Raw genomic sequence first — 14,475 nt, forward strand, 5'->3', positions numbered from 1 at the left:
TCGTTCTTTCATGCACCACGTGGCCTCAAGGGCCTGAGGCATGCCACCCAAACATAGTCCTTAGTGCGCCATGTCAGCAGAGGCACAAAAAAACAAAAACAAAAAACCCGACTTCCTCTGACAGAGCTTATATTCCACGTATGTGCTTATGAGGCATTAGCCGTTTCTTGAGAGACACCCAAATAATGGGTTTTTCTGTGCCAGTATTTTAAGGCCTGGGAGTCATAACAAAGATGTGATGAGAAGGCGTGAGTCCCTCATCTTTGCTTAGAACGAGTTCCATTTAAGTTAGGACGGACCAGCACTGATTCCGCGGGCTGCCGGTGCGTGATACAACAGGCATTCCGGGATCAAACATCCGTGGTAATTTGTGGTGGAGGAAATCGAGCATCCTTCCTTACTGAAGACACTCTTGACGCCCATTATACGTTACTGCGTTAGGTGAATGTAGTTGTGTGTGTGGGTGGGGGGGGGGGTGGTCCACAGAGTTTCTCAAACTTGTTGTTCGAGAAGCATCTCACGAATGCGGTGTTTCATAATTCACATTCAGGGAAATGCTTTTCTACTCCCTATGTACATAACAAATGCCAATGTACCCAGATAAGAAATTTGAAAATATGCCAATTTTAGAAGCCCCAAAACTAAGGAAGAAAAAAGGAATCTCAGTGGGGAAAAAAAAGTCAAAGTATTCTGAATGATTTGAAGCTTGTAGATGCTTTACGCATTCAAAAAGCAAATCAAAAAAAAAAAAAAAAAAGGAGAAAAAAACACAAAATACCCCAAACCCCCAGGCTGGAAGTAAGCAGAAACAAACGGGCCTAATTTTGTATCAAAGTGGTGACATAGTAACACAGAGAAACAGTATTCCGAGTAATCTCTGAAAACAGCACCCTGACTCTGCATCCTTGATGATTATACTCTAAGGATAAAAAGAACTCCAGATGAATCTCAAAATTCACTCAGCGGTTTTATTGTTAGTGGTGATTTTGGCATCATAATTTTGATGCCATTTTTACGTATCTTTTAGAATAAATAACAGTATTAATATTATTAGGGAATATATAGACAGAGAGTCAAAACAGGCAAGAAAATAAACTTTGTCATGCTGAATTTGAATAGAAAATAGTAATAAAAACTCATGACTTAACACGCACACACTCATATCCTCACTCGCTCCATGGAGAGTTTAGAAGCAATAGCACCTCGGGGCAGTAGCACATCAGCTCAAATCTGAATTTATACATATCGTTTCCCATTAGAAGGAAATAGGGCTCAAAGACATAATGGTGTGTCATAGGAAATTCCACTGGTTAAATGTGAGATTGTTTGAACATCAAAATCAAACATTTTTATTGTAAGATATAGAACATAAAATACATGAGCCCATAATGTCATTAAAATATAAAGCAAAGCAGAACCAAACACGAAATTAAAAACATACCCAGAGGGGTGCCTGGGTGGCTCTGTTGGTTGAGTGTCTGACTTCGGCTCAGGTCATGATCTCACGGTGCGTGAGTTCGAGCCCCGCGTCGGGCTCTGTGTTGACAGCTTGGAGCCTGGAGCCCGTTTCAGATTCTGTGTCTCCCTCTCTCTCTCTCTGCCCCTCCCCACTATCTCAAAAAAAAAAAAAAATACACATTCAAATAAAACACACAGATGGAGAGAGTGGCAGGTGAGGACATGCTCTCCAGATGTGCCCTACAAGTACTTGGTGCCATGAATGCAGGTCAGCAGAGGGCATCCGCTGTGGTTCCTTTAGGACCTGCCTCAAGTTCAGGGAACTGCGGCTCAAGGTGATGTTCTTTGGGTGGTGGGAGTGCCGAGTGGGGAGGGGCGTTAAGGCCCAGCACTTCAGCCCAGCTTCAGACCCATGGGCAGCTGCCTGGTTCTGAAGGGCATTGCCCACCCGGGAGCTGCCCTCTGCCCTGGGGGTTGGGGGGGGGGGCTTCATCTGCCTACAGCACTCTCCAGTGTCTTCCTGTGCTCCCTCCCCTTTACAGGTGATTCTCTCTAACAAACATCCCGCACCCCAAACTCCAGCTCCACGTTAGATTGTGGAGAACCCTAACTGTGATATGGAAAAAGGGAAAAATAAGATTGCCACCATTGCGAGGGACAATTATAATGAACTTCTTACCCTGAAAATTGATCACCAATGGGAAAAAATCAAGCGTTTGCTCAGAACCAGTTTATCCTCTGTTAATAAGGAAAACTCTTTGCAGAAAAGTAGCAGGTGATAAATGAGGAAGGGACGACACAATTAGGAAATCACCCCTTGACAATCCCCAGTGAAATAACCGATCCGGGTGAGGACCTTCCGGATGCCGACAGCCATGAAGGAGCTTGCTGGGGAAAGGATTTTGTTCGGTTCCAAAGTACATGCCGACACCGTGCTCACTATTTGCGGAGGAGGAATACGCATTTGCATGGCTAGATCTTGAAGTCGCAACTGTGACCACGTGGTGAGAGTCCTCACGACCATTGGTGAGCAACGTTCTCTTCCCTGCTTCCTGACAAAAACCAGTAAGAAGTAAACAGCATCACCTGTCTGAGGAAGAGAAAGACACAAGGGACGGCATCATCTGGGCTCCTAGATCCAATTGGACCTGAAGGCGACACCCAGGCCTTTCCAGAAATGGGAGCCACTAAATTCTCTGTTTGTCTAAAGCCTGTTGGCGTGTGTTTCTTTCCCTTGCAATTATGAGAGGTTGAGTAAGATAGAAGGAACAGTGAAAAGTATGGACAAATTTAGGTGCGTGTGTGTGGGAATCATTTTTTTAAATGTAATAGGCAAAAAGATGTGATTTTTTATTTTTAAATTTTAATTATGAAACATTTCAAATGAGCACGAAACGACAGGAGATAATAGAACAGATCATCCACGCACCCACCTTGGAACAGATATTAACATTTTGTCATATTTGCTTCGGGGCTCTGTGCTGAAATGTTTGCGTGGTGTTTAGTCCCAGAAGGGACAGGTGTTCAGTGTGCTGTCTATTCCGCCTCCCGGGTGCTACGTACTCTCCCCTAGGGGCATCCAGGTTGGCTGTGTGTGCTCTCAGAAACATTCAAATCCATCCGGGTGAACATTTTATCCCAGATGATAGCATTCACAAACACTGACCGCCCTTAATACAGACTGCCGATGGTCCCGTATCAGTACATACGGAGCAGTCCCACGTCCCTTGACCGCTGTGAAGTATTCACTGGGAACATACCTACTGACTCCTGCTTAGAGGTGTTCAATCTTTTGCCATCCTGTACGACCCTGCCGCAAGTGTTCTGGTACGTAGGTCACTTCACACGTATGAAGGCCTATTGTTTGTGGGACCGAGAAGTGCCAGTCAAAGGTTTTGTATAATTGCAGTGGTGATAGACTTTGCCAAATGTTTGACCTGAAGGTCCTATCAACTTACAATATATACGAAATCATTCATTCCACTCTGGTCAAGTTTGGGTTATCAAACCTTTGTCATTGTGATCAGTGGGGAAGCAATGTGATTTCAAGATTGTTTGTAGTTGCATCTCATTTTGGTCATCATTTAAAAACAGCTTTTATTTCCCTTTCTGTGAACGCTCTAGACTTTGTGCCCCTTTTCGTACAGGACTTAGGTTTTTCCCAGCTGGCTTTATCTCTTGATCCATCTGTATTTTTAAAAATTAGACCTTTGTGACATAAATAGCAAATGTGTTTCACTGTTTCTCATCTGCCTTTTTACTTTTGTTACAGTGATTTTTATGCTGCAGAATTTTAAAAATTGATTTCATTTAGTTGAAGTTGGGAATCTATTTTAGGGTTCTGCATCATCTTTAGAAAGGTGTCATGGGCTGAATTGTATTCTTTTCAAATTCGTATGTAGAAGTCCTCACCCCCAATTCCCCGGATTGTGACTGTATTTGGAGATAGAGCCTTTTCAGAGTCACTGAGGGTAAAAGCAGATCATACAGATGGGTCCTTATTCAACATGACTGGTGTCCTTCCTCAAGAGCAGACGGGGTGGAGACACAGATGCAGAGCAAAGATGTGTGAGGACACAGCAAGATGACTGTGTACAAGCCAAGGAGAGAGTCTCCTGGTCCTCAGAAGAAACCAAGCCTGCTGGCATCTTGATCTTGGGCTTCTAGCTTCCAGAATGGTGAGGAGATAGATTTCTGCGTTTAAGCCCCCCAGTCTGGGGTCTCTTGTTATGACAGCCTGAGCTGACTAATATAAAAGGATTTCCCATAAGAGGACTTTTTGAAAAGCAAAGCTTTCCATGTATCCTCTAGACGTGTGAATTATGTCATCGTTAGATTTGTCTACGTGTGTCTTCTCTTCCGCACCCTCTTCAGTGGGTAAACTAGCTTTCACAGGGATGCTACGTCTTCTCAAGGAAGTGCCGGGAGAGGAGACGCCAGCACTGGGCAGGTGACTGGATGTCCCCAGTGCAAACCCGCTCATCACACCTGGGTCGCCCCTTCCAAAGCGAGCACTGACGTCTGGAGAAAGAAAGCACTGATGTCTGGAGAAACACTGCAGCATCTACAGTGAGCTTGCGGTTTGGTCCAAGAGAACAAAGGCAGCTGGAGGTGGGTTGATTCAGTTCTACGTCACGAGCTCACTTCCAGCAACGATCGTCCCCTGGCCTTTACGGAAGGACCCTTGCTCCTCAGTTTAGCAGCATGCCTGCATTAGCCCAGGGCCACGGCATCCACAGGACCCTCCCCAACACTGCCCGGAGGCAGTGGCTTCTCCACATGCTGTGCTTGTGTTCCCAAGGAAGAGATGGAATCAGACAGCCTCAGCTGGAGGAGAGTGGCGTGCATGGCTCTGGTCCCGAAAGTCTGACTCTGTGTTCCAGTGGAGCTCCTGGGCAGAATATTTATTCGCTTTGTCCTGCTCATAAACTCATCATGTAGCTTTTAAGTGGGGAAAATATCCCGGTTCATTGTGAGTTGATACTGAAAGTGTGGATAAAAGAGCCAATTTGTCCGTTTCCCCACTGGATTTAAATTTGAGCTGACAAAAAGCCACCACTGAAGTAGTCGGTCACACATCAAAGGTTTAGATCTAATGGGCCTTTGAAGAGATCGTGTAAACATGAGGGAATAGTGTTCTGAGGGAGTAGTGTTGCTTTAGAACACCTCGAGGCTTTGATGGCTATGAACACTGTTTAAATTTTAAATGGCTCTTAAGTAAGTTCTTTCAACTCCTCCCCTTCTGTCCTCTTACCACAACCAGACCATCAGCGGGCCAGGTCAGGATCACAGAAGTCACCGTCACCGTGGTCTGCAGGTGGCAGTGCTGGTGGAAGGGCAGGAGGTCACGTTGGACTTCCTGCCCCAACAAATACGTGTCGTCACATGACCAGGACTCTCCTCTGTGTATTTCAGCAAGATCCCTCAACATCCTTCCAGGACTCTGCTCACCCTGTGAGATCAGCCATTTCTGTGGACCGTGATGGTACTTTCTGGATTCATTTCAAATCTGCCCTTATAAGGTCCTATAGGACCAGAGGTCAAGTAATTAAATCTTAAAACACTAGACTATGAATGCCGCACGGGTAGTGTTTCTCTCCCTGGCTCCCCAGTGAACATCCAGCATGCAACACACAGTCTGGCACAGACTAGGACTCAACAGATATTTATTTAATGGATCGAAAAAGAACCTTTCTTATTTTTAATTTTTTTAATTTTTTTAAGGTTTATTCATTTTTCAGAGACAGAGAGATCGTGAGCAGGGGGAGGGGCAGAAAGAGAGGGAGACACAGAATCTCAAACAGGCTCCAGGTTCTGAGCCATCAGCACAGAGCCCGACAAGGGGCTCAAACTCACAGACCAGGAGATCATGACCTAAGCCGAAGTCGGACGCTTAACCGACTGAACCACCCAGGCGCCCCGATAAAGAACCTTTTTTAAAAATGGTAGACTAAGGGGATGAGACCAATCATACAACATATTAAAAACTCTGCGAGATTGCGACAGAAAGTAAGAGAATGAAGGATGGCGGGTGTAAGATGTGGGAGTGAAAGCTGACATCAGGAGATGCTTCTCTTCTAAGGTTGTTGGGGCAGGCTAGGAGTCAACAGATCACCACAGCCTCTGCACGTTAGCTTCTAGTGATCTCTCAAATGGGATTGCTCTGGGATTGCTATAGCAAACATAAATCCGTCAACGGGGACCTGAATAATTTCTGCAAAGCTCTGTAAAAAGTAAAGCTTCTGGCACACTGCGTGAAATAACTGGGCACCTTGACATGGCAGGACAACATGTGCAGAAATCAGCAGCAAATACAGGCAACAGAAACAGACTCACAGTGGATCCAGAGATTGGGGTTGGAGGACCATATTTTTTTTTAGTTTATTTATTTGTGAGAGAGAGAGCAGGGGAGGGGCAGAAAGAGAGAGAGAGAGAGAGAGAGAGAGAGAGAGAGAATCCCAAGCAGGCTCCACACCATCAGCTCAGAGCCCGATGAGGGCTTACACTCACAACCTGTGAGATCCTGACCTGAGCTGAAACCAAGAGTTAACCAACTGAGCCACCCAGGCACCCCAGAGTTGTTGGACTTTAAAGAACCTGATGATCATGTTCAAGGAAACAGAGCCTTTGAGAATTCTTACAAAAGAACCTACAACATTCTTTAAAAAAAGAATTAATTGAACATTGTGGAATAGAAAAATACATAAACATTTAGAATTAAGTTGGAGGATTTAATATAGATTGGACATGGAAATAATTAGTGAAGTGGGAGATAGGTCAAATGTCAAAGTCAAGACGATATCACAGAATAACAAATCATGGAAAGTACAGGATAAGGTTGAAGATACCCCAAGGGTACTGAGGGAATGCCAGCATGTGTGGAATTGGAATACCAGAGAGTGAGGAGTGAAAACTGGGCAGAAGTGATATTATATCGGCTGAGAACTTTAAATTTTTTTTTTCAACGTTTAGTTATTTTTGGGACAGAGAGAGACAGAGCATGAACGGGGGAGGGGCAGAGAGAGAGGGAGACACAGAATCGGAAACAGGCTCCAGGCTCTGAGCCATCAGCCCAGAGCCTGACGCGGGGCTCGAACTCATGGACCGCGAGATCGTGACCTGGCTGAAGTCGGACGCTTAACCGACTGCGCCACCCAGGCGCCCCATATCGGCTGAGAACTTTATAAAGCTAATGAAAAAACAAAAATCACAGATCCAAGAAGCTTTGCAGATCCAAACAGTAAATTCTAAAAATTACACACGAGGGTACGTTACAGTAAAGCTTCTGGACACCAGAGGCAAAGGGAATTTTTTAAATTCTTAAAAATAGCTGGAAGAAAGAGGCAAGTTTTCTTCAAAACGACAATATGAACCGATGCTGACAACCCTCTTCTCAACAGGAGACGTACAAGCCCGAAGACAGTGAGAAGGACTAACAGACAGTAAGCACCAACCTGTAATTCTATACCCAGCAAAACAACAACCCGTTGTAACATGGAGACAGTGACTACATGTTCGGGTATAAGCTGAGCGATTCTGTCATCACCATGCCCAGCACCGAAGGAGATGCTACAGTTGCTCTCATCACGCAAGGGAAGTCAGACTGTCATCCCTTTTATCTAATATTTTAAAAAACTAAACTGTAATATATAGAGCTGTGTATTTGTGTGATTAAGCTAGAAAGAAGAAGGCAGAGAGAGGATATAAAGATGTGGAGGGGGAAGTGGGGAGAGGGCATTCGGTGGCACAGGAGGCAGGCTTCTGGCATGCAGAACTATTCTGTTTTGGTCTGGATGGCCGTGTCAATTGCATTTTGTAACCGATCATTCAGATGTGCTTTTAAAATTTTGACTGTTTTCTGTTTGTGTCATATGCATAGTAGCAAAATGTTTTAAAAATGAAAGAAATGAAAAACAACCTAGGATTTGGGTTAAATATCCTTCAGACAAACAGCTCCATCAAGGAAACATCTTAGAGAAGACCAAACAGGTCATACCTGTGCATCACAAGATGGCAGAGAACAGCATAAGTACCTCAATTCCCAGGATGTTTCCAGAACAAATCTGGGATGTGGAATGTGCTAGAGTAAGCTGATGTGGAAATTCGAGTAGATCCTCTTGTAATGAGAGGGAGAAAGAGATTTTAAATGCATTTTAAAATTAGCAAATGAAAGGGCTAAATATTTCTCATGCCACCATTGAGTCACCTGACACTGTGGTGAATTTCTTAAAAATTTTCTTTTAATGTTTATTTATTTTTGAGAGAGAGAGGAGAGAGAGAGAGAGAGAGTGCACACGCTTGAGCAGGGGAGGGGCAGAGAGAGAGGGAGACAGAATCCGAAGCAGGCTCCAGGCTCTGAGCTGTCAGCACAGAGCCCGACTCGGGGCTCCAACTCACGAACTGCGAGATCATGTCCTGAGCTGAAGTCGGATGCTTAACCGACTGAGCCACCCAGGCGCCCCTATATTTTATATCTCTATACTACGTTATGGCATTTATCTATCTGTTTAACACAATCCAAGTTAGATAGGAGGTGTCTAATGAATACTATTTTTTCCCTATCTTCATTATAGGAAATTACTTTTATTATTCGGTTTGAAACCCGTGATTCTGATCCAGTGCTATAATATAAAGGAAGAATAAGGTTTTTGTTTTTGTTTTTTTAAACTCTGACATTATGGGTTGGGATGGCTGCTGGTTTTACAGCAGTGCTGTTCCAGTGACGCATATAATTACCATCATCCAATATCACCGGGCACCACGGAGGAGCTGACACTGTGCTAGATACAGTCTGAACAATATTTAAAAGAAGGAGGCCGAGCACAGCAACCGGCAGAAAGGGAACTGTCGATACAAAAGAGCAGCCCGCCTTTCTTTGGGAAATATTTAATTACACGTGGACATGTTTGTGTATTTTCCCTGTGATATGCTTATTGAGAAAGCAAGAAAAGGTGGCTCATAAGTTAAGCATCTGACTCTTGATTTTGGCTCAGGTCATGGTCTCATGGTTCATGGGCTCTGTGCTGACAGCGCAAAGCCCACTTGGGATTCTCTCTCTCCTCTCTCTCTGGCCCTCCCACACTCTCTCACTATCTCTCTCTAAATAAGTAAGAAAACCTTAAAAATTAAGTAAGTAAAAAATAAATAAAAAGCAAGAGAAGATAAAGTATCACAGGTTAGAGGGAAAGTAAGAAATCAAGTTATTTCCAGTTTAGGGGAAAATATGTAAGGGCAAGAAATAATCTTCACCCTTTTCCCACCCGTCTCTCCCTGGGCGTCTCCTCTGATCTGGTGTAGCCAGGACAGACACCTCCGCATTGCTGAGTCCACCTTCTTCTGTTCAGGGGTACTGGCGCTTCTCCACCACTAACACTCTTTCCCTAACTGACCACGTGTGTCCACTTCTCCCACGGGAACCTCCGGAGCATCTGTGGAAACTCACTTCACGTTCTCTCCTCCTCCACAAAGGTTCTGAGATCCCAAGTGGGATCACAGCATCAGCAGCCTGTGCAGCTGGAGCCCTCAGAGAGAGGGTGAGGCCTCCCTGTCCCTCACCCTGCGTCTTGGGAGTCAGTTCCCTTCCACCTGCCCCCTCCCTCACCCACCACTCAGCCTCTTTCACACTGGCTTCCAGGAGAGCCTCCTTGTCGGCAATAGTCATGGCACTATTTTTCAAACGCACTGATCACATCTTTTCATATCCGAGATCAAAGACCTTTATGGTTCCCCAGAATGTCAAAATTCTTGAGTGAGCTAGCCAAGCCCTCTTCTTACCTGTCCTAGTCTGGGATCACACCAACGTTTCTCTCGTTGGCTGCAAATTTCAGCAGCCAGGGATCATAATCTGCCTGTGCACCATGTACATCATTCAAGGAAGTCTTTATCTCCATTACCATGACTTTTATTTATAATCTCTCTACTGAAATCCCTCAACTGTCCCTGAATTCTGTCTTTTTTCTCTTCCAAAACTTTTGACACATCCATCATGGCTATTTGGTGGTGGTGGTGTTCAGTTTTAATTTCATAATTGTAAGCTGAACTCTGCAATCCAGCTAGACCTGGAGGGTAATAAGGAAAAACATGGAACCCACATAACTGCAGTGAGAACACAAAGATTATAGGGGATCTTGAGCAGGTGAGGGCGGAGGGGTGCTCTCCCGAGCTACAGAAGGAATGGTCTGGCAGTTGAGATACAACACAAATCGAATGTATTCGTTTTGTCCATTTGGCAGTGGTAGCCTTCTTGCTGGCCTTGCCATTCCTAGACCCAAAGTGCCCCATGGCTTCCACAATATCTATCCCCTTTAACCTTGCCAAAGACCACATGCTTGCCCTCCAACCACTCAGTCTTGGCAGTGCAGACAAAAAGCTGGGAACTTCTTGTATCGGGTCCAGCATTCCCTAAGGACAAGATGCCAGGACCCATGTGCTTCAGGATGAAATTCTCATCATCAAACTTCTGCCCATAGATGGACTTGCTTCCAGTCAGTACCCTGGCACATAAATCCTGGAACAGTCCCGTGAGAGCAGGAATCTTTATCACCAGATCCTTTCCCCCTAGTGCTCAGAGCATGAAGGTTTTCTGCTGTCTTTGGAACTTTATCTGCAAACAGTTCAAAGGAGACATGGCCCAAGTACTCACCCTCCGTGGTGATGTCAAAGAACGTGGTGGGGTCGACCATGGCTAGGCAATGTAGGGGGCTTCTGGGTGGTGGAGGCATCTGCAAGGCCTCCATCATGGCTGTTTTAAATCATGTATATTTCCAACATCTGAGCCACTCCTGAGCCTACTTATATTGATTATTTTGTCTCTTGGCAGAGTTTCTGTTTGTCTCATAATTTCTGGCTTGTACATGCATGCTAGTTACCCCTGAATGCCATATGTGAGATGGTAGAGATCCAGGTAAATAGTACGTATGTTTGGATGTGGCAGGCTCCTTCCTCTGCTGGGCTGTTAGTGTGGTGGTACTTAGCCAATCTAGCTAGAAATTGAGTTGGTTTGGATTTTGTTATTGCTATGGTTATTGGCTTCAAATTTCTCTGTATTATCTTGTATTTCAGGTGGGGGCTGGTTTGTCAGAGCTTTTCTTAGTGATACTGCTGTACTCTCTGCTGTAGGACTTCCCTGGATGTCAGTGCCTCCAAAAGAGTCTCTATTCCTTTCCCCTGGGCCGCACTGAGGATTGCTGTTGCTTATTCCTCTGTGCTTGTTAGTCTGGGGGTAAGAGGCAGCTCTGTGACATTCTGGTCCAACAACAGTCTTAGAAAGGCACTGTGTCCCTGGGTTTGGGGGATGGGGCTTCCTCAGAAGTCCTGCCTCTCTCTTAGCATCAGGAAACCCATTATGATCTGTCCCTGTGATGGCTTCCTGCCACTTCTCCAGGGACAGAGTATTCTTTTCCTTCCCCCCAACCACAGTGAGTCTCCATCTATACCCAAGCATTACCAGGGTTTGCTTCTCCTCCCCCAGCGTTTTAAGACTTTTGTTCTTTGGGGAGGAGAGCTCAGACAGGATTAGGTGCTGTCCCCCTACCCATGGTGTCCATCCCACGTCTGCAGACCACTGCACTAAGAGAGTTTCTCTTCAGCCTCTTCCCCTCACTCTTTCTCCTGAGCTCCAGGTGGAGGTCAGTGGAAGAGAGTTTGCAAGTGGATGCCCTCCCCTTACGTCCGCAGCCCCTAGGGGATCTGTACTCTGACTATTCCACACTTGGCCTTTAGCAAGTCACTAAACATATTTTCTTTATTTTAGTCAGCCAACATACAGTGCAATATTGGTTTCAAGAGTAGAATTCAGTGATTCATCATTTACACACAACACCTAGTGCTCATCGCAACAAGTACCTTCCTTAATACCCATCCCACATTTAGCCCATCCCCCACGCACCTCCCTCCACCAACCCTCAGTTTGTTCTCTAACACTAAGAGTCACTTGTGGTTTGTTTCTCTCTTCTCTCTCCCTCTTCCCATATATTCATCTGTTTTGTTTCTTAAATTCCACACATGAGTGAAATCATATGGTATTTATCTTTCTCTGCTGGACTTATTTCACTTGGCAGAATACCTCCTATCTCCAACCATGTCATTGCAAATGGCAAGATTCCATTCTTTTTGATGGCTTTTTGATGGCTGAGTAATAGCCCATTGTGTATACATAGCACATCTTCTTTATCCATTCAACAGTCGTTGACACTTGGGCTCTTTCCATAGTTTGGCTATTGTGGATAATGCTGCTATAAACACTAGGGTGCATGTACCCGTTCAAATCTGTATCTTTGCATCTTTTGAGTCAATACATAATAATGCAGTTACTGGGTCATAGGGTAGTTCTGTTTTTAGGTTTTTGAGGAACGTCCATACCTTTCTCCAGAGTGGCCTCACCAGTTGGCATTCCCACCAATAATGAAAGACGTTTCCCTTTTCTTTGCATCCTTGTCAACACCTATTGTCCCATGTGTTGTTCATTTCAGCGATTCTGACAGGCGTGAGGTGATATCTCATCATGGTTTTGATCTGTATTTCCCTGATGATGAGTGATGTGGAGCATCTTTTCATCCGTCTGTGGACCATCTGGATGTCTTCTTTGGAAAAGTGTCTACTTATGTCTTCTGCCCATTTCTTAACTGGGTTATTTGTCTCTTGGATGAATTCACTGAACATTTTTTTTAATGTTTACTTATTTTTGAGACACAGAGAGACAGAGCATGAACGGGGGAGGGGCAGAGAGAGAGGGAGACACAGAATCCGAAGCAGGCTCCAGGCTCCGAGATGTCAGCACAGAGCCCGACGCGGGGCTCGAACTCACGGACTGTGAGATCATGACCTGAGCCGAAGTCAGATGCTTAACCAACTGAGCCACCCAGGTGCCCCGAATTCACTGAACATTTTTAACTCAGTTCTACTTGCCTACTCGTGTGGCAACCCATCTTTTTCCTGTGGTGTGCTCCAGGTAAATCAGTGCTCAGAAGCCATCTTCCTTGGATTTGCTTTTTCATCTGTTGGATTTTAATCTTCTTGGTTGCTCTCCAATCTCAATTCTGTGATGGATTCAAGTGGAGTTATGACTTTGTAGATAGTTTTTTTCTTATTTTTTAAAGTTCATTTATTTATTTTGAGAGAGAGTGAGAGAGCACAAGTGGGATAGGGGCAGAGAGAGGGAAAGAGAGAATCCCAAGCAGGCTCTGTGTTGTCAGCACAGAGCCCGACACGGGGCTTAATCTCATGAACTGTGAGATGATTGTGACCTGAGCCAAAATCAAGAGTCGGCTGTTTGACTGACTGAGCCACCCAGGCGTCCCCTTTTTTATTCTTATGAGTGGGAGCAATGTTTTTTCCAGCTGTCTCTATCCTAGGTGAGAGCTGTAAGAGCCACAGAGTATATTAAGCCACAGTTAGAAGTGTGCTTTGCACATATACAGTCCTCAGGAATAACTCATGAATTCGGCTCATGATTCAGGAGTCTCCCATTATTCCTGAGGGTGGGTTATGTTGAATCATATGGTCTAGTCTCTAAACTTAGCCAAAGGTGATCCTTTTGAAACACAAATACTCCCAAGGCTTCCATTTTTCTTGAAACAAAGCATAAGCCCCATACTTAATTCTTTGGTCAATGCAAATCTGTATCCCTTTACCATGTTCCCCCTTTTGCTCAATGCACTAAAATGGCACTGATCTCATTTCTCAGATATAATAAATAGCTTCTCAATTCATGCGTTTGAACCTGCTGCTCCTCCTGTCTGGAACAACTCGCCACCCCATTTGCAAGGCTCATTTCCTCTTGTTTCAAATGTCCTCTCTGCAGAGAAGTCTTCCTTAAATAGAACCTCCATGTCTTAACACACTGTCCCTGATGAATTCTTCCTTACACTGGAACATATTCGTATATGCTTCTGGCTCTTAGGGTGCACATTTGCAACTCCCACCCTTGCGGAATGTGAATTCCGTGGGAGGAGAAACTCGATTTTACTCCCTGCTTATTCCCAGAAACTAGCACTTCCCAGGTGCTCAATATTTCAAGGACAACAGGATCCATAAAAGCATGCATCGACTGTTGTTAAATTACTAAATCCTTTCTGCTTTTCACCCTTCGTGAAACACACTGTGTGGGGAGCTGACCAGCTGGGGAGGCCCTGTGCTCCAGGGGCCTCACCACGTACAGACAGGAAGGTCTGGGACTCCTACATTATGACTCCCATTTACATTTCTGTTCATCGCGGTTTAGCCTGTGGGGAATTTCCCAGGTCAGCAGCGACCCTGCTTTTCACTCCACTCCAGTCTCACTTGTACCAAAGTGTGGGTCAGCAAGCTGTCTGTAAGGGGCCATGAGTACCGTATGGCCATACCGCCATAAGTCCTCAATTCTCCAGTGTAGCTCAAAAGCAGCCATGGACAATGTGCCAGCAAACAAGTGTGCCTGTGTTGTAATAAAACTTTATTTGTAAAAACAGACATTAGGCTACATTTGGTCCCCTGGTTGCAGTTTTCAGATCCCTGTTCTACCTCATTTAGGTGTTATCC

The 14,475-nt window shown here is 44.9% G+C and overlaps 1 pseudogene; it reads right to left on the reverse strand.

Annotated features, from left to right (window-relative positions):
• Positions 1-4,671: 4,671 nt before the first annotated feature.
• Positions 4,672-10,640, reverse strand: LOC112869065 (peptidyl-prolyl cis-trans isomerase A pseudogene; annotated as a pseudogene).
• Positions 10,641-14,475: the final 3,835 nt, after the last annotated feature.

Source organism: Puma concolor, chromosome A3 (assembly GCF_028749965.1).
Source record: "Puma concolor isolate L17-30 chromosome A3, mPumCon1.1.hap2, whole genome shotgun sequence".
In the NCBI taxonomy this organism is placed as follows: domain Eukaryota; kingdom Metazoa; phylum Chordata; class Mammalia; order Carnivora; family Felidae; genus Puma; species Puma concolor.